Genomic DNA, 19,545 nt, shown 5'->3' on the forward strand with positions numbered 1-19,545 from the left:
CATATTAAATATTAAAATCAAACACTGATTTTTAGAGAATACTTTATTGTATTTTATTATTAAAAAAACATAGAAATAAAATTTGTGACAATTGTTTCGTCTTATGGCATTTAGACAGTTGTAAGAAAATTTTATTGTGTTTATAATAATAAATTATAATTCGTTATACTAAAAATCAGTGTTTGATTTTAATATGTAAGGATATATTTGCTAAGACAGAACTCATTCGCCGGCCAACCGACGAAAACTAAGCACGTCTTTCCAATCCCGATTTTGTTAAAGAATGTGGATACATTGGATATTTTTTTGTTATTCACAATAAATAAAGATTTTTTTCATTTTTTCAAAGTCCTTGCCTTTCAAAAACCCATTTATTTTCAAAACCATGTAATAATTTCGAAATAAACTTATTTTTTAATGCAAAAACAGTGTTTTAAAAAAAAAAATTACGTAAAATGTAACCTCGTTTTAGAGAAAATTAAGTAGTGACTTACCGAAAACTGGGCCTTGATATATAATCACGTTGAGACACATATAATATTGACAAATAATTTGAATGGTGAATAATCTAGTGTCTGATGTAATAAATAATATTAATATAGTTAGTTTTACTTGTTAAATAAATATCATGATTTTCCCTCAACATATAATCTGCTTGTGAACAGTGTCAAGCATGTCTTTGGTAGGCAAATAGAAAAGTAAACCGTATTTAAACATGTTAACGCAATCCTTATATAATTTTCTGTAGTATGGGTTGAGTTGATTCAATTCAGCCTCGGTTCTCCTCAAATAAATTTGTTTGTTTGATCCCCCTTGCGTACTTACGGTACTTTTAAAATATATTACCTTGGAACAGGGAAGGTAAACATTTTTTTAAAATCTGGTAATCACATACAGATTGATGTCATTTGACCATTAAAAATAGAAAATGAGTTTCTTCTTCCAGTGGAGTATCAGGTTTTCCCGATTTCAACGATTACTCTTGATACAGCATCTCTATCCTATGTCCACATTTCTTATTCCGGTCCCACCTTTTTTATTTCTCAGCCTGGATATCTTGATACTTAAGTGAAAGTTATCTATACTTCGTAGTTATAACGTCAGCTTCCGTATATGATATCCTGGTTTATTTACATGTTGACTCCTAATATAAAGGTATGTTGAAAAACAAATATTTATAATTATTTGTGAAATATCGTAATAAATATCATTTTTTACATTGAATATTCAAAAATACATTATTTCTTTAATAATTGTCATCCTCTGTTGATAGCTAGATATTTTAAAATTAAAAACATAAATATAACAATTGATAGATTTTAGTACTTAGAGTTACAATTATAACTTCACAATAGTAAAAATAATTACTTTATTATTGGATTATAAATGATTTTTCTCATTTAAGTGATTCATCTTATGATTTGTTCTTACCGGATATATTTTGTATTAATAAGTATTTCCGTAGATTGGACTACAATACAACAGTATCAATCATAAACTAAAAGTATAAAGGCTGCATTTTAATGTACGAAATCATATCGACAAATATTTGAACCGTCTATGGAATTAAACCCGAAAAACGAAAATGTTATACCTGTGTCGTGGGTTTAGCATCCCTGCCTAAGAGGAAAAAGAATTTGTTTCTTGTGTTAATGCATTGGGAGAGATTTCCGACACATATTTCCTCGTTTAATTTCAGCGGTAGAACGTTTCACGTTTGAGGAAATGAAAAGAAAGAAAGAGAAAAGAAAAATATTTACCTTGTAAATTTTATTGCATTTTATTTACCAACTGCAGCATACTTCTTTCCAAGTAAAATAAATTGCGTTGAACTTATGGTATACGTTACTATTTTCTATATACAATGTTCTTACGGATCTAAGTTTTGTATTACAAACAATAAAGTTTGTGTATTTCTTTTGTTTGCTGAACGTATTATTGAACAAGAAAATAAATTGCAGAAAAAAAAACAAAAGTTACATGAACCTTTGAAACTGGATAAATGGTAGTTGAATGAACAACAGACAAAAAAGCACACCAAAATTTGAAACGTTTGTTATCCACCTTAGAGAATTGCTTTTAAGAAAGAAAATAATTCATAAAAAAAAATTTGAGTGTGTCCAAATCCTTGCACACAAATCTGGGTTTCTTTTTCCTCACTTGGAAGTTTTTATTGCATTTTGACATCTCAACATACAAAAAAGAAGAATTTTGAAGTCTCGGTTTTTACATGGCTTTTGGCCTGTTACAGGTATGTAAAGTGATCACTTATTTAGCCTATGACAGGTTGAGATGTCAAAAAGCAAATAATTATTTCATAAAAATAATTACTGTATTTACTAGTAATACTATTCAAGGTTTGTAGCTTTGTAATTTGTACTGCTTTTTGAAATTTGTCTGTTATATGAAGAAAGATTATTTATCAATTACCGTATTTTACGGACTATAAGACGCACCGTTATTTTTAAGTATTTTTTTTTTAAATTACCATTTTTATTTTATGTTTTGATATCTCATCAAAGATGAAGAAGAATATGGAAGTCTGGGCATTTACGGGGCTTACGACCGTCATAGGCTGGTTTAAGTGATCACTTTACACACGTGTAACATTCACCAATTCTACCCATTATTGACAACCACACTACTCAAATTCTTGGAAGTTCTATATGTATGAACCAATTTAGAAACCTTGTTCATGAATCACTAGAACTTCACTAGAGACATCTATTGGTGAGATGTAAAGAAGCTTTTTATTAAGCAGAAACTCTTATATTAGTATGTGAGATCCGAATCCTGGATTATAATCACACACATGAGAAACGCCAGAAAATACCATTTTCATTTTTATTATTAAGCTTATAATTTGACCAGATAATTTATATACAAAATGTTGTAAATAAATTATCTGGTCAAATTATATGCTTAATAATAAATATGAACAACATTTTGAGTGTGTCCAAATACTTGTTCACAAAATCTGGATTATCTCCAATTACAGGATAATAATATGAAAATAACTCCTGTAATTGGAGATAATCCAGATTTTGTGAACAAGTATTTGGACACACTCAAAATGTTGTACATAAATTATCTGGTCAAATTATAAGCTTAATAATAAAAATGAAAATGGTATTTTCTGGCGTTTCTCATGTGTGTGATTATAATCCAGGATTCGGATCTCACATACTAATATAAGAGTTTCTGCTTAATAAAAAGCTTCTTTACATCTCACCAATAGGTGTCTCTAGTGAAGTTCTAGTGATTCATGAACAAGGTTTCTAAATTGGTTCATATATATAGAACTTCCAAGAATTTGAGTAGTGTGGTTGTCAATAATGGGTAGAATTGGTGAATGTTACACGTGTGTAAAGTGATCACTTAAACCAGCCTATGACGGTCGTAAGCCCCGTAAATGCCCAGACTTCCATATTCTTCTTCATCTTTGATGAGATATCAAAAAATAATATGAAAATAACTCCTGTAATTGGAGATAATCCAGATTTTGTGAACAAGTATTTGGACACACTCAAAATGTTGTACCATTTTTATTATTAGATTGCAAAGCCAGAGGAAAAAATCACGATTCCTATCATTACAATGTTACCAGGTAGATTTCCCGCAGCATCGAAAATATAGCTATTTTTCAGACCAGAGTGAATTTTAAATCAAAAACTTACTTTAACATTTTTTTGTACTTATCTCTAGTATAAGATGCACTTGAGTTTTAGAGGCAAAATTTTCAAGAAAAAAGTACGTTCAGAAATACAAAAATAATGTCTTCTTCTTTTCCTGGCTACATCCTAGCTTGTTGTCCTTGTAGACTGCTAGGGTCAGCTCTCTTCGTCCTCAAGTTATATGTCCTTCTGTCCTGGATAATGACACCTTGGCCATGCCTTCGAATCATGTTATCTTTCTGCTTCACCCATGAATTCTTTGGTCTTCGTCTAGATAATTTTCGAGCAAGATCCATTTCTATTGCCTGGTTTGATTCTATTGACATGTTCGATTTCTCTGCGTCCTATATGCCCAAACTATCGTTCATATTGAATATTTCTTGGTATGCTTCAATCTTTGTGTATGGTTATTGAATAAAGGTATGTCATTTTATATGTTTTTCGTAAATTGAAAAACAGTCTGCGTAGAAAAGATTTTCTTTATCAAAAGAAATATGGTATTTATAAAATTTTATAGCTACGCCATTATTGTTTAGCGTCAATACAATCTGCAGAATCACCACTCTAAGTACCGCACAGTACGTACAATCTCCTCATAAAACTCAGCTCTCATCAATCTTCTTCGGCAATAAAGATATTCCGATATTACACACATTTTAGTTTTGAAAAATATCGCCAAGGGGATATTGCTTTTTTAAAATTCCTTTATCGCGGGGAAATTTCGACATCTTTTGGGTTTTTATCCGACATTATTTTTAACCCTAGAATAGTACGTTTCGTAAAAATTACGACGGTAAAATGACAATTCCTGGAAAAAATAATGCTCGCGTCGTTCTTGTGTCCCCTGCTTTACAGTATCTTACTACTAAACCTTTATTTTTTCATTATTACGTGATCTCTTAAACCCAAAAAATGTTACTTATAGTTCTAAAAAAATATCATCTTATTTGTACTCGTGTTATTTCTATGTCGTATTTTTTACCAATGTTTAATAACAACGTCACTTGTAGGATAGTTCAGCAATCAAGGGTTAAAAGGTAAGTATTATATATACATCGTTGCGTTGAATTTAGCGAATTATAGAAAGTCTTCTCACTCATTTTTATATATCCAAATCCAGTTCATATGAGGACAATATAAAAATGGAGTCTACAAACTGCTTAAGGGTTTCTAGTCGGCTGCAACCTTTTTTGCATCTTCCCAAGTTAGGTCCGCGTCCCAAAGTTCACATAACACTGCTGACCGAAGAACCTGGTGCCTTGTAAAAGAGGCAAGCTTAATTTAAACTCTCACGAGGCATATGAAGTAGATGGTTTAGCCAACAGTATCGCCAAAAATGTTTTCCATATCCGAGTTTGCTTACATTTAATTTTTTTATTTAATCTTATGAAATTAATTTTTTGAATGGTAGTATTTAAATGTATTTTTCCGTTCTTTTAATTTGATTGTAGCTTAACATAATGTAATTTGTTTAATATTAGGGGATAAAGGTACGTTTAATTTAAAAATAAAAAATTGAGATACTTTTCAGTTATTTTTTTAATAATTTTTATAATACCGGAAATTCAAGTAAATTAGAAAACGGTTAAGATTTTCAATACATTTTATGTAATTTTCAATATATATTTTATATATTGAAAATGATATAAAATATACAATATATTTTATATCATTTTCAATATATTTTGTTTTGTACTGACATTTATTGGTGGAACTGAATTTGATAATAATAATATGTATATATATATATATATATATATATATATATATATATATATATATATATATATATATATATATATATATATATATATATATATATATATATATATATATATATATATATATATATATATATATATATATATATATATATATATATATATATATATATATATATATATATATATATATATATATATATATATATATATATATATATATATATATATATTTATATATATATATATATATATATATATATATATATATATATATATATATATATATATATATATATATATATATATATATATATATATATATATATATATATATATATATATATATATATATATATATATATATATATATATATATATATATATATATATATATATATATATATATATATATATATATATATATATATATATATATATATATATATATATATATATATATATATATATATATATATATATATATATATATATATATATATATATATATATATATATGTATATTTATATATAGATTACACACTATATATATATAAATATAAATATAAATATATAAACATATATATATATATATATATAATATATATATAAATATATATATATATATATATATATATATATATATATATATATATATATATATATATATATATATATATATATATATATATATATATATATATATATATATATATATATATATAACCCTTATCCGCACCAAATGGTGCATAGGGCACTGTCATATAAACGCAGTGTTATCTTGATCGTTTATACATGAAGGAAAGGTGATCAGCCCTCCGCTTCAGGTACCAGTCCATGGTAATTTTGAATAAATATTACAGTGAAAAAATCACTATTATTTATTTGCCCCCCTTGGGAATCGAACCCGGAACCTCCAGAACGGTAGCCAAGCGTGCTGACCATTACACTACGGAGGCGGACAATAATATAATGAAATAACAACTACTTATTAAGTTTTTTCCACATACATTTTATTTGACCTGCGACAAATTTATTTTCGTCGTAACCGACACTAGTCAGATGAAGTCGGTCACGACGACACCCGGTCGCTGGTCAAATAAAATAAATGCCGATAAATTGTGTAGTTTTAAAATGATTTTTTGACATCTCAACATAGATAATGAAGAATAAAGAAGTCTGGGCATTTACGGAGCTTACGACCTTCATAGGCTGGTTTAAGTGATCACTTTACATGTTTAACATTTACCAATTCTACCCATGATTAACAATCGCCCTTCTCAAATTCTTGGAAAAATACTCATGTTCGAGTATTTTGACACATTTAAAATGTTGAAACGTTTTTATTTTATTAAACAATATATGTATTTGGTGCAAAATAATTTTGATGAAAAAGGTGATTTATTGCGTAGTTATCTAGTCGCCAATTATGGAATATTAAACTTTCGTTATTATTTTTACAATGTTCAGGTTTAACACACAACATTTATCATTCAAAAATGTAAGCATTTTGCCACACTTAAAATAATTTACGAGCTTTTTCGTAAGTTCTGTTTATTCTCACGTAATGTTTTGTAATTGGATAACGTTAATGGTTTTGGAGTGCTTTAATTCCAATAAATAAATCATTTCATTTAAATCCAATGTAACACGAGAAACGTTAATTATTTATGAGCTAGAGAACCTGATTCCAATATCTAACTTACTGCTGCGAAGGCTTTCTGATATTCTAGCCACTCGTATAATAAATATATAGTTTTCAAGTTAACTCGGAAAAATATCATTTTTTTACTAATCTGGTGTACAAAAAACATATACATATGCATAATAATAATAATAATAAAACCCTTTTCCGCACCCCAATGGTGCATAGGGCACTGCGTCATATAAACGCAGTGTTATCTTGATCGTTTACACATGAAGGAAAGGTGATCAGCCCTCCACTTCAGGTGCCAGTCCAGGGTAATATTGAATAAATATTAGAGTGAAAAAATCACTTATATTTATTTTACCCCCCTTGGGAATCGAACCCGGGACCTCCAGAACGGTAGCCGAGCGTGCTGACTATTACACTACGGAGGCGGACATATGTATAGCCATTACATTAAAACAGATTAAATTTGTCTTCTTATATTTCTGAGTATTACTACTACTATTATCTTTGATTCGGGAACATTATATACCCATATGACTTATGTGTGTAATTTGTGGAAATAAATTAATTAAAATGATTTCACTCAATTATTTTTTTAATGAGATGTCAAAAAATAATATGAAAATAACTCCTATAATTATATAAGCTTATAATTGGACCAGATAATTTATTTATAACATTTTTAGTGTGTGCAAATACTTATTCACAAAATCTGGCTTATCTCCAATTACAGGAGTTATTTAAATAATATGAACAAGTATTTAGACACACTCAAAATATTGTAAATAACTCTCATATAATTTGAATTAAAAAATAAACCAAATTTTTATAAGATGGTGAAAATTCCTTTTTTCATATGAATAAAAAATTGTTCAATCCGAATGTTAACCCTTATTTCTTATTTAGGTCCAACTAAACCTAGCTTACCCTACTTTTCTGTAATTCTATTATATTTTTAATACTTGTGAACGAAGGTTAGTTGGGTTTGGAATAAAATATGCACATTAAATTAGTTCTCCCGACAGTCCGGTAGAGCGGAGCGTCCGAGTGACAGGAATTTATGGTGATCTGCGAAGGGATGATCATTAATAGGTACGGATACTTTGAAACACAAAGACCTGAAACTTTCGAATAAGTCTCGTTAGCACCTTAACCCTTTACACTCCTGTGTCGGTGTGACTCGACATCGTATTTATTACGCCTACTCTGTGTCGAGTTTAGATCGAATAATGTTTAAAACGACTCACAGCAACACCAAACCGACTTTTAAGAGAGAAATTCATTATTATAATACACGAGGACATAATGAAATACATGTGAAGTCGATAAACACAACTAAGTTTGTAGTAAAAGCCTTTACCCAAATTACCCAACTGCCTAAAATATATATAAAAGTATGCAGTAGTGGCCCAATATGAATGAACTGAAAAACTACATTATGGGAAGATAGTAATGTTAGTGGTAAGTATGAAATATTTTCTGTTTTTTTTTCCCTTGAAACATGCTTCATCCTTTTATGTTTTATACACACTTTCCATTTAAACAATACAAAACTAATGTAAAATATTTTTTACATCTCAACATAGGTGAAGAAAAATATGTATGTCTGGATATTTACAGGGATTATGACCTATCATAGGCTAGTTAAGTGATCACTTTACACACGTGTAACATTCACCAATTCTGCCCATGATTGACAACTCGCTCACTCCTTTCAAGAACGTCATAAATCAAAAATCGTCAATTTTTAGTTGTGCATGTTTTCGGAATGCCCAGAAAATGTACTATATCCCAGCAAAAGAGGCATATTTTTTAACTTAATATTTACCCGATACAGGGCAGAAAATGTTGTTTTTGCATTTTGAATAAAATGTATTATTTAATATTTTTTTTAAATATGCTAAATATTTTTTTAATGTACAAAAAACCTTCAGGTTTTACCTAAAAAGATCTGTCGCATATAAAAAAGTTTGATAAGTGGCTTGATATTTATTTTTAACACAGTATTGTATTTTTAAACTTTAAAAACGTTCTCCTGAAAAATCAAGTTTTTTGATTTATGACGTTCTTGAAAGGAGTAGGCGAACTGATAGAACTCCTACATATATCATTAATCTCATGACACTGTACATGATAGATTATGGCCACTGAAGCCATATATGGTTGGATTCGTAAAGCTTTTATTTAGCAGATACCGTTTTATTTAAATGCATCCTAGATCCTAACCGGATTATTTTATATGCTGTGAAACGCCTGAAAACATAATTTTTATGTTTTAAGCACCCTATACATTTATTTAATCACAACATTTATCTAGGACACAAAATGCCGAACCCTCTTCTAGTGGAACGGAAGGTTTGTTTATAACAAACAACAGTCCGCCTTCTCCTGAGGAGTTTTACGTGGTTTCCTCCCAGCAATGAGCAAATGCTGAAAGTTCCCGACTGACCCACACTAAATTATCCCTCCTGTTTCCAAGACAAATTTAAATCATACATCTTTATTAAGTTAGAAGAAACAAAAATCCACTAAATGATCTATAAACCTTTTACATAATTAGCAAGGTAAATAATAAATACAATTTTCATCTAAAACGAAAAATAAAAACTATAAATTCATAACATTTAAACCCAGATTTGTGAACAAGTGCTCACACTCAAAATTTGCTCACACTCAAAATGTTGCTCAAAAAAACATTTGTTCACACTCAAAATGTTAAAATGTAAAACTGCCATATTTTTTTTGGAAATCAATCAAGATATTAGTACTAGATTTGAAAAAATTATCAGGAATTGGGGAGTGCTAAGGGTTAAAGAAATCTGATAAGTAAACTCCGCTTAACTTTTCGCATTTATATTTTACATAACGGAATAAGGACCTAGCGAAAAAAAATTAAGTGCCGTAGATAATTTACATGGACGGATACTTATCCGTATATGCTTACATTAAATCTTTTGATTGTTTTTAAGATAAGATCCTACTTTTTTAGTTGCTTTTATTGTATAATACTATCATACTTTTGTCCCAAAAGCGCTTTATTTTACAAGTAAAAACCATAATCTACCTTATGTTTTATATTTGATTGATGTAACATAAAAATGTGTTTGTTCACAGTCTTAAATCTTCTAACGTCTTTCACCGATCGCGATCGCTTAAAAAATTTACACGACATTCCATTCAAATACGCAAGTTTTTTTTATATAGCTGCGATAATTGTTTTAGCACGTTAGAGGTAAAATAATGATTAAAAATAGTGTTTTTTTTAAATGACAGAACCTCTGTTGAGCGTAACAGCAATTAATCACAATCAAAAACACCCATAAAATGTAATTTTAATTGTGACCGGTAAAAAACTTGCTTTTATGAAATACTCCTTCCTTGACTATGAGAGTCTATCTGATGGACTCCTCGAGCTCTTTGAGGAATACAGATTTACAAAGTAAATTTATTATTAGATTAAAACCAATATTTTTAGCTTTTCCACTTTTTTATATTTGACCAGCGACCGGGTTTCGTCGTTACCGACATCATCAGACTGGTCAATGTCTGATGATGTCGGTAACGACGAAACCCGGTCGCTGGTCAAATAAAAAAAGTGGAAAAGCTAAAAATATTGGTTTTAATCTAATAATAAATTAAAAATGCAATTCCATCACGAAGTGTCAGTGGATAATATAAATCTATTAAAAAGATTTACATAGTAATTGATGGGTCAAATTTGAAATGTTTGAGGACGTTTATATATAAATGGGACGGTGACGTTTCTGCTATGGTGTTTCTATTGTGTCAAGGATAAAATGGCTGCTTTTAAGCATTGCAAAATCTTCATTTTTTTTCTTTCACCAATTACCTCTGTCTGCTCTCTCTATCGCTTTAAAAACACCCCGTCCCTCTTAATAATAGTAACAGTTGATATTCTTTGTAATTTTCTTACTACTTGCATATTTTGTATTGTTTTGTTTTCATTCTTTTTTTTTGTTCTTGTATATTTTCTAATGCTTTGATTTGCTTATATATGTAGGTACATAAAAGCTTTAAAAAAATGTACTTAAAAATTTAATTTCGGTAAGTATGTAAATATGAAGCTGACAAGTAAACCGTTTACTTTAATACCCCGGAATGTCTTACTTTTTAAAAATAAATATCCTTATCAAAAACGATTTCCTTTGGAAAATCAATGTTTATCGCTTAATCCTAAACCTTGCATACAATAATGACGTAGTAATTTCCTTTCATTTAACCTTTAAAGTATTTCATTTGAATTTTCGTATCCCATTAAATTTTGTGAACAAATTTCTGTTATCAAATATCAGTATCAGCTTTAACGCGGTTTTGTTTAGAATATCATGTGTAAATCCCAAAGTTCCTTTAATTATTATTTCAATACAACACAATACAAACATATTATGTTATGTTTACAAAACATGAAAACATCATAGCCTGAAATCCCAACAGTGCCTCCGGTCAATACAACAAATTTAGAAACACAATGTATTAATTTAGACACTTTAGCATTTCCCTCTTTTGTTCCGTTAATTTGCCAAATATGAATTTATATATTAAATAAAACTCTCCAAATAAACAAGTTGATTCTTGATTTAATTAAAAGTTTTCTTAATTTTAATTTTTTTTTCATCAAACACATAATTACAAATTGTAATAATGTACCCTCACTTTATTTTCTGAACCAACAGCACTTATTTTAATAAAAAAAATATGTAATACTTTATAAAACTTTATAAAAGAAAATTGCATGCCAGACCTCGGTCTGCATTGCATGTTGTTCTGCAATCCTGAGTTCATGTTAGTCCTCATCAATAGAAAGCTCCTACCCCCTCAACGTCCCAAGATCATAACTCTAAAATTTAGACTTATCTTAACATATGGTGGTAAAAATAATGCAAAATACATCGAAACACGTGTGACAATAGATTTTTTTTGGTATTTACATACCAAGTAAAAATTAATTAAAAATAAATCATTACTTATGAATGCTGACCTTCAAGAAATCTTTACAACGCGGAAGGTTTTTAAACATGCGAGGCAACATAATAAAAATTTCTAATTTATAAAATTCATACATGTTAAGTATCTTTATCCGCCTCCGTAGGGTAGAAGTAAGCGTATTTAGTTACAGTGGTAGTCATTTTGGGTTCGATTGCCAGGGGAGTCTATAAATATGAGTAATTTTTTCTCTCATATTTATTTAATTTCACCCAGGTCTGGTACAAGAAGTGCAGGACTGAACATTTTGCCTTCATAGCTAAATAGAAAGTTAAAGATATTACCAAAAAACGCTTGTGAAACAATTATTAATTGTTTAGAAATCGCCGTTCATCAAGTATTTAGTTTCTAAAATATTCGTTTTATTAAAACGAATATTTTAGAAACTAAATACTTGATGAACGGCGATTTCTAGCGAAGATAGTACAAAAATTGTAAAAACATGAAATAACCTCAAATACATTTAATATATATTCTGAGAATGATTTTTCAAAATTTCTTTCCGCTAAAATTACCAAAAGCTTATCAAAACTTAGTTATCTGGAAGTTTAGCGTTATTTTGTCTGAAGCACTTCATTAATGAAATATTTAGAAAACTGGTTTTATTGTACTCAAAGCAAATTTCAGTCGCCCTCCGGTTGACGAATTAAAAAGATATGACTACAGCGATTAATCCTCGGGCGAAGGGACGTCTTAGTCAAGGATTTTGTCTCACTTTATATAAATTCAAGGGACGAGGATTAGTTGACATGGAAATCTAATTAAAATTTCACGTATCCTAATTTTGATTCGCCTGAAGTAATGGGATTTCTCTTCACGTCTTCTGGAGAAATTTCTTTTGGAAATATTAGATACAAGTAAAATTGAATCATCCACTTTTTACTCTTGCTGCATCTTATTCAATATTTAAGAATTGAGATCTAGTAACACAGACGAATGGTTCCAATTATATATTAGGTCGCTTCAACTCACTTATATTTTATGATGAAAATTTCTCGTTCATTAAGTGGAAATAATTTTATCATTTAATTTTAAATTATTCGTTGTTAAACAGATAACATTTTTCAAATGTAGAATATTAAAATTTCAAGAAATTAATATTTTTCAGATTTTTTTTAAGCTACATTAAAAATATAGGCTACTTAAAAGTAATATTTTCTGGCGGGGCTGTAGGATATGAATTTAATCCATGATTCGTATCTCGCGTACAAAAAGAAAGAGTTTTTGCTTAGTAAAAAAAACTTTCCCTATTCCAACATAGATGGCTGTTGTGAACTCACATGTACTTTGTCACGATTTTGATCAATATATCTAGGATTTCCAAAAATTCAGTACTGTGGTTGTCAATCATGGGTAGAATTAGCGAATGTTACGCGTGTATAAAGTGATAATTTAACCAAACCTATGACGGTCGTAAGCCCTGTCAATGTCCAGACTTTTACAATATTATTCACCTACGTTGAGATGTCAAAAATATAAAAGTTACTCCTAAGCGGAGATAATCTTGATTTGTGAACAAGTATTTAGACATACTCAAAATGTTGTAAATTTATTAAGATGTTACTTAATAATTTTTATTGATGTGACTTTGAAGCAAGATTTTGTCATCTGTCTCTGAAAAATATTAACACGACTAAAAGAAACAAAACGTTCTCCCAAACGACATAATCTCAATAGTTTTATGATAAAATTAATTTTAAAGAAAGGACAGTTTTATCTCGATGTAGATTATCGATGGACAGTAGAGTGGGCCGTTGATGTATGAAAAAAAAATATTTTTTTAGATATCAAAGACAAATGGGTCTCAAAAGTTGCATTTTAAATTGCACATAGCGTAAAAAATATTTAAAAAAATATTCCATTCTACTTTTGGCCCTAAACCAGAGCTCAAAGTTTTCTGAAAAGCTATGTTTTGCGCTTTACCAGCTGCCATTTCGTATTTTAGTAATGTAAGCAGTTTAATTAAATGTTAATATATGTAACACACCTTCCTTAATAAGCACACAAGGTCATAAGTTGCACTTTTTGTTGTTATAAATCAGTAGCGTTGTTTCAGTAAGTCATTGTTTCCATCAGTATTAAGCCGGCGCGCGGCGCTCAACGGGATTGGTTGCGCTCTCCGTGTTTTTTCTTATTTCCCGGTACTTTTAAAATGTTTTATAATACTAAGTGTGATTAAGTATAAGTTAAAGATTATCTTTATGAACAATTAAAATTATTTTAAATACATTATGTTAATTAAAAACGACAAACCAACCAAGATTGAAATTTTTACATTTTGATATTTTTCAACGAAATTCTCAATTCCCACAAAATATAAAATTTCACGTTTATAAGAAAAAAATATATATATAAAAGAAAAGTCATTCAGCAAGAAAAAAAAATATTTGGAAATTTAGAAATTGGCTTTATATTTATTTTTCAAACCATAAAAATGACGGAATTCACAGATTTTTCTATATAAAGCAGAGTGCGAAAATATAAGTATTTTTTTTATTTACACTGTTTCTTACTATCGAATGATGGTATTTTAGTCCTGTACATTATTTTAGTTCGAATAATTCTATCTTTTGCTTTCTGGCCAGTTACTGTTATCGAGGCTTCTTTCACCATTTTAACGCAGCGTTCCACAAGGCCTACATGTGACAAGGGATGGAGGATACAGTAAAAACTGATCTTCGATTTATCAAAATCATCTCTTAAAAGCTGTCCGATATTTCAATTAAGATTGGTGGTTGTGTAACTTATGATTTAGCCCTAATAATTATTTCTATGTTGTTGGTAGCTTGAAAATTGAGCTTCGGTAACTTAAATAACCTTAAGGTTTGCATCTGTCTTCTTCCGAGTTTCGATGATTCTTCTCAAATTAAGGTCCCGATATGGCTTCTGGTATCCAATAACAATGTTGAAACTGAGTTTATAGGGTGAACAGGACAGGATCTTTTTTGAGTTTAAATCATCCCCAAAGTTCCGGATAAACTTATTATTTCAATTACATAATTTGCACTATCCTATCGTTTTCTTATTACAATTAACCACACTGAAGCGTAAACTTTGACAATTATTTGTGTATTTTAAAATAAAGAGTTGTCAGTTATCGAGAGTGTGCCATTTTTCTAGGTTGTTGGTTTTTTCAGGTTTCACGATTTCAGGTTAACAATGTTCAATAGTAATAGATTGACACAGATGGTCCCAGCTTAGAGTATGTAGTAGGTTTACAGGTACAGTAAAAATCATAAGTAAAAATCATATTAGTGTAGTATGGCTTGTAGTTTTTTAGAACAACAAAAGTCAAAGTTGCAGCCCATCGGTCGGAAAAACCAAATCGTTTACACACACTTGTTATAGTTGTAAAGTTTTCCTCTTGGACGATGAAGGTTCAGGGAATGATTTAGAACTTACTGATTCTGTAGTTTCCTGTAAATATTTATTACATTTTCACTTAAACAAAGGTGTTGTAACCTTGTTTTGATATGCGATAATTTTTCGATTTATTTTTGAAGTTCGGCTGTTTTTCCGATGAATTTTTGAAGATTATTTTAAGTCAATAGTGCCTATCATCATTTTTATACCGTTTCTACGATTTGACCTGATGGTACGTCAAATATGGGACAAACTACCTTACTATGTCTATGTTAATAGCGGGTTAAACTTATTTCTTGAATATTTTTGGCAGATATTTTGTGGCACATTTTATAAAACTGTATAAAATAAAACTAGAACTTGGTTTTTTACCACATCCATTGATACTTTTCTCTAACTGTTTTCGACAAAACCTTGTTGTCTTCTGGAATATACATGTATATGTCTATCCCTGAAAATAACAAAGTTCTTTTTGAAACCGGTTCGAGAAAAATTCCAAAAATAAAAGAGGCTAAAAACCAAAATCTAGTACTATTTTATACAGGGTTTAGATGAACTCATTTCGGTTTTAATTAACATAATAATGTATTTAAAATAACTTTAATCGTTTTTTAAGATAATTTGTAACCTAAATTATAAAATATTTTAAAATCTAACTCGTTTTTAAAGTACAGGGATCTAAAGAAAATTACGGACAGCGCAACCGATTCCTTAGAGCGCCGCGCGCCGGCCGAAAACTGATGGATATAAAGACATACTAAAACAACGCTACCTATTTATAACAACGTAAAGTGTAACTTTTGCCTTTATGTGCTATTTAAGTAAAATATATTACACATCGTAACATTTAATTAGACTGTCTATATTAATAAATTACGAAATGGCAGCTGGTAAAGCGTAAAAAAATGGCTTTTCCGAAAACTTTGAGCTCTGGTTGAGGGCCAAAAGTAGTATCGAATATTTTTTTAAATATTTTTCTCGTTATATGCAATCCAAAATGCAACTTTTTAGACCGCTTTTATTGCTAAATTCGCAAAAAACGTCATCGGCCCACTCTAATGGACAGTATTGGCATATATTTTTCAAGCATCTTCTACGTCTCTCATTAACAACAAACGAGTCCTTTTCCACCTCACTCAGCCAAAACCTACTATGGAGTATATTACATTAATGATTATTAATACCTTCTTCACATTATTTATTTAGTCCGCAAGGTCTGTAACTAAACTATTTCCTTTGGCGTTGATTGTCAGCTGTCTCATCATCTATTTACTGATCTTTCTAGGGGAGGTGGGCGGCTAGAAGCTTTCTCAGGTAACATTTGTTTTGTACATATATTGCGGTTTTTCCATTCGTCCATTAGAAATTCACCTATTTCAGGACATGTAAATTATTGATGAATCCATAATCAATAAAACCATAATCAAAGTCTTTTTTTTTTTTTTTTTTGTTTTTTTTTTTTTGGTTCACCAGATAATATTTAATGGTCAACTCTTACTCTAAATGTTCAACTTTATAGTGTACAAGATAGCGCGTTGGCTACTGTACCGGAGGTCGTAGATTCAATTCCTTGGAGCTCAAAAGAATAAATATAGTTGATTTTTCACTGAAATATTTATTTGATATCACCCCACGCAGGTACCTGAAGTGCATGATTGAGCACCTTGCTGTCATGTAATTAACGATCTAGATAAAACTACGTCGATAGAATGCAATATTTTTTATATCCTTATGCATAATTAGGTACGGATAAGGATCAGAAGAAAAAGAAGATAAAAAAAATTATATAAATATATAGGATAAAGATGATATAAAAGTTTATAACATAAAACACAATTTTTAAACCACTTTTTTTGGTTCAATTTATCCAACCGGTTTCAACAAGAACCTTGTCATCATCAGGGTTTATGACAAGGCTCTTATTGAAACTGATTGGATAAAGTGTACCAATAAAAAGTGGTTAAAACAAAGTTCTTTTATTTTATAAAGTTTAAAAAATGTGCCACAAGGTATCTGCGAAAACATTCAAGACATGATATAAAAGCGCTATGCTCATTCTTCAATCATTTGAAACACACGCCCAAACCATCTCAACACATGTTTTTAATTTTATCGATAATGCTTATCTTAGGCATGCATTTGATCCATTTTTTTTACCATTCAAACATCTGTCATACGTCGTTTTGCGCATATTTATCCGAGAGATCGCAAATCGACTGCTTTTATTCTACTTTCATCTTTTTTTTGCTAACTCCATGCCTCGCTTCCATACATCAGGACTAACGTTATAGGTTATTTAATTAATGATTATTACCTATTTGATAACTAACTATCTATTAACTAACTCTTGATTAACAACATTTTGAGTTTGTCTAAATACTTTTCATTCTTCTTCATATGTTATTTATTGTTTCGGCATTTCATTTTATGTTTTACCACTTGAGTATTATTAGCCATTAAATTAGATTTTTTTCAAATCCTTTTGCAGAAAATATTACAAAACTTTGCAATGACTACGCTGTATAAAATGTGTAGTTGCTCTAGCGAGAGGATAATGTTCCGTAATAACGGGAAAGTTTTCTTCTCTCCTTACTACCTTTCTACTCTACTTAAGTCCTCATTTCAATAGAACCAATAGCCCCTACTTAGGGAAAATCTCTCGGGCGAGTTTGTTTCACTTCAGCAGTGTCTGGAACCACTATGAGCCATAGGTATCTAGACTCTTCTGGTAAAATATAAAGTTATTTTCCCTCTCATGAATACGAAATTTATTCATATGTTTGAAAACAATCGAAATATTTATTTTCTCGAATTGTTATACAAAAATATATATATACGGGATGGGATATACATGGTATTGGAAACCAAGCAAATCCGTAACCTAGAAACCAAAACCATTTTTTTTATTCACTCACAACATTTCAAGTATGTCCAATTTATTTTTAATTTATTCACGACATTTTAATTTTCTCAATATATTAATATTTAAAGCATTTACTTTGTGGTTAATCATTTTTACTTATTATTTTTTTATGAAAATGTTAGTAATATTAGTACATAACCACTCACCGATATTATTATGTCTACCGGTTTCGAGACGTACCCGCCCCTTCGTCAGGACAATCACTATCACAGCATGCAAACAATCTTGTTTTTATTGTTTGCAAGCAAATGTACAAAAATATATAATATGTATGACGATATGGCAGAAAGTATGAAATATTGACCTGACCACTTTCAAGAAATTTAAATACTTGATCACCCCAAATTTTCTTCAGTCTTTTTCTATTTTCATTACCAACCACATTAGCCTCATAAATTCGTTTTACTTTTTTTTCTACTCCCAAGCGATTCACATACTCAAACCATCTCAACACACCTTTCTTAATGTTATGGATAATGCTTATCTCAGCCTTGCATTTATTCCTGTTGTTACCATTCGAACATCTATCACAGATTGTTTTTCCCACATTTGTCGCAAGAGATCGCATCGGATTGAAAAATTAATTTAAATTTGTTTACCTAAAGAATCGAAGAAGAATCGAAGTGTTTTATACAATATATCAAGCAATAATATGTTTGTTGAAATAGAAATGAAAATTTTATGCATTTACCGTCAAGGGCTGATTTAATGAATACCAAAGATAGTATTTTGGTATATAAAACCCCAATATTTTTTTAAGGTTCGGAAAAAATAAGTTCTTAACTTAACTATCTATCAATTCAAGATTGACTTACCAATTAGCCTCTAGTATTTCAGGCATTGACAAGAGGTAAAGAACAAAAAATAGTCTTTGGAAAATTGATAATGATCACTGAGAAGCAATAATAAACCATAGGTTACTATTAACGTATCGAGTTTTTTGTTCCTGTATAAATTTATTTTTTCTCTGTTTTGAATAAATAATTTTCCAGTAAAAACCTATCATGACAATATGCACTCGTTATTTGATTTTTATCACTTGAGTCATAGTAAGTTTTTTAGTCTGTAATTTTTTTTAAATGCCTTTCTTACTGTATACTTCGATCAACGACTCTGAACGTATCACTGCAATATAAATTCAAGTTTCAAATTTAGAATTACCTCGTAAGGGAGTTTCAAAAATATTAAGCCGTCAACCACTTTGTA

This window comes from Brachycentrus maculatus, unplaced genomic scaffold (assembly GCF_059751285.1).
Source record: "Brachycentrus maculatus isolate JH-2025_06_01 unplaced genomic scaffold, ASM5975128v1 h1tg000448l, whole genome shotgun sequence".
In the NCBI taxonomy this organism is placed as follows: Eukaryota; Metazoa; Arthropoda; class Insecta; order Trichoptera; family Brachycentridae; genus Brachycentrus; species Brachycentrus maculatus.